At 35.6% G+C, this 2,145-nt stretch overlaps 1 protein-coding gene across 3 annotated transcripts in view; it reads left to right on the forward strand.

Annotated features, from left to right (window-relative positions):
• Positions 1-404: 404 nt before the first annotated feature.
• The window catches only part of LOC108978923 (segmentation protein even-skipped-like), a 14,125-nt gene continuing 12,384 nt past the window's right edge, over positions 405-2,145 (forward strand). For all 3 annotated transcript variants that reach the window (XM_018949440.1, XM_018949439.1, XM_018949441.1), the window contains exon 1: positions 405-575. The gene's annotated coding sequence lies outside the window, so the exon portion shown is untranslated. The remainder of the gene's footprint in view (positions 576-2,145) is intronic.

Below are 2,145 nucleotides of genomic sequence, written 5' to 3' on the forward strand. Positions count from 1 at the left end.
AGTTCTTCTTCTGTAACCTATGGGGGTGATTCAGCAGCATCGTTTCGTCACTCAGCGCTAGTAATCGGGRCGTGCGATTTTCTTCATGAACGGTGTGCTTTTGGGTTGCTGCCGATTATTTTGGAATTTGCACATACAGACTTAACTGCTGCACTCTAGCCTGTCTCAAAAACATCAGAGTATCAAAATCTGTTTGCTCCAGCTTATTTTTTGTGTAGTTCCTATTTTCAGAGGCCATATCTCTGGCAGAAAATAGTTGGGAACACCTGTCAACGGGTAAGTTCAGTCCTTTGTCCTCAAACCGTAGTTGCTTTTAATGGCTGGCAATGCCGGAACCAAAGGCAAAGCGAAGAAGGAGAAACGAAAAAAGGATAAACTGCTGACAGAACAAAAYAAAACGGCYGATTAAAATTAAGTGCACGTTTTGATTCGTTGTTATACTTGTATGGGGAAAACTCTAATTTAAGTTTTATTTTGTCTAATTTACCATGAAAAGGGGCCAGAAATTAAAAATAAAATATTTAATACAAATCAAAATTTACTTCGGTATTTCAATTGGATRGTCCAGTCTCCCGGTAAGTCTTTAACCAAACTATGACACTTTCACTAATTATAAATAAGAGATTTCGCAAAAATGTTTAGGGACTACAAAGAAACCSGTCTGCTTCCCTAAAACTAAAATAAATTGACCTATGTATGTACATATTTATRTAAATTATTTACTCATTGGAAGCTTTGTTTTTCTTTCAAATATATTAAACTGTGTGCCGGTAAGAGTATTTTTGTCAGGAGTTCTTCTTTATTAATATGAAGAACACCTCACCTGTAAGCCATCATATTTTAATAGCAGTTTATGACGGACATACTGTATCCAAGTGAGTCATTTCGAAAGTTTAAAAACAATGAAATTGGGTGATATATGAATTGGAGTCAAGAGCTGTTCAAAAACGTATTTGTATGTCAGCRAAAAATCTTCTGTGACATCTGACCAATCAACGACAAAACCGAATATCTCTTAGGTCAAGGTAATTCTCTGTATTTGATGGGATCAAATAGACTTGAGCTTCTAAAGCAGGGAACGCTTGAATCATTTTTGGTTGCCAAGCCGACGCAGTTCTTTTGGGATCAGATCCAATTTGCCWTATTKTCTTTTATTTGTGTTAAAATWTTCGTAAAAACTGCTTTCTGTAGCGCTGTTTCGGGTTAAGAATAATACCTTGGTAGATCGTCCATCTTTTTATACCCTGAACAGGGTATATTAAGTTTGTCACGAAGTTTGTAGCACGCAGAAGGAAGGATCGGAGGCCCTATAAAGTATATATATAAGTGATCAGTATGTCGTTCTGGGTCGATTTAGCCATGTCCGTCTGTCTGTCTGTCTGTCAAACGTCATTTTCTCTTCAAGAAGCTGCTCATTTGTTGAAACTGCCGATATCGGACCATTATAACATATAGCTGCCATACAAACTGAACTGTCGGAATCAATTTCTTGTGTGGAAAAATTTCAAATAAAGCAACAATGTAATCTCTGAAGAAATTATTCAGATCGGTTGGCTATAGCTATAGCTGCCATACAAACTGAACTATCGGAATCAAGTTCTYGTATGGAAAACTTTCACATTTAACGTGGTATCTTCACGAAATTTGGCATGGATTACTGCTTAAGGTAACATTATAATCTCCAAAAAGCACAAAGTTACTAACARAAATGCACCTGTGAAGGGTATTTAGCTTCGCTGCATCATCTRAAACACAAAACCCAATTTATTCTTAAAAAGTACGTGAATGGTTATCAACCCTACTAGAATCATGAAAATTTTGGTAAATAAAAAAGTAAGTAACGATTTTTTATTTTTTTTTTTTGTTAATTTTTCTCCACGTTCTTTTACATAAATTTTGTCATAATATTGTCAACAAATTATAAAAAATTATGAATCTGGTAGGGACGATAACCAGGCGTTTTGTGAAGAATAGAAAAAATGAAGCAAATCGGTGTTTTGAGAAAAACGCATTTAAAGTTTGAGGTGTACACGCCGAGCGCTCCGAAGGTCAAGTGGTATTATTATTTTTGGGCCTTTTTCGAAACCTTCCAATAGTAAAGTGGGTTGCTACATTAATATTAAGAGTATTAGGACACAGAAAATG

Source organism: Bactrocera latifrons, unplaced genomic scaffold (genome assembly GCF_001853355.1).
Source record: "Bactrocera latifrons isolate USDA-ARS-PBARC rearing strain unplaced genomic scaffold, ASM185335v1 scaffold_13, whole genome shotgun sequence".
Lineage (NCBI taxonomy): Eukaryota > Metazoa > Arthropoda > Insecta > Diptera > Tephritidae > Bactrocera > Bactrocera latifrons.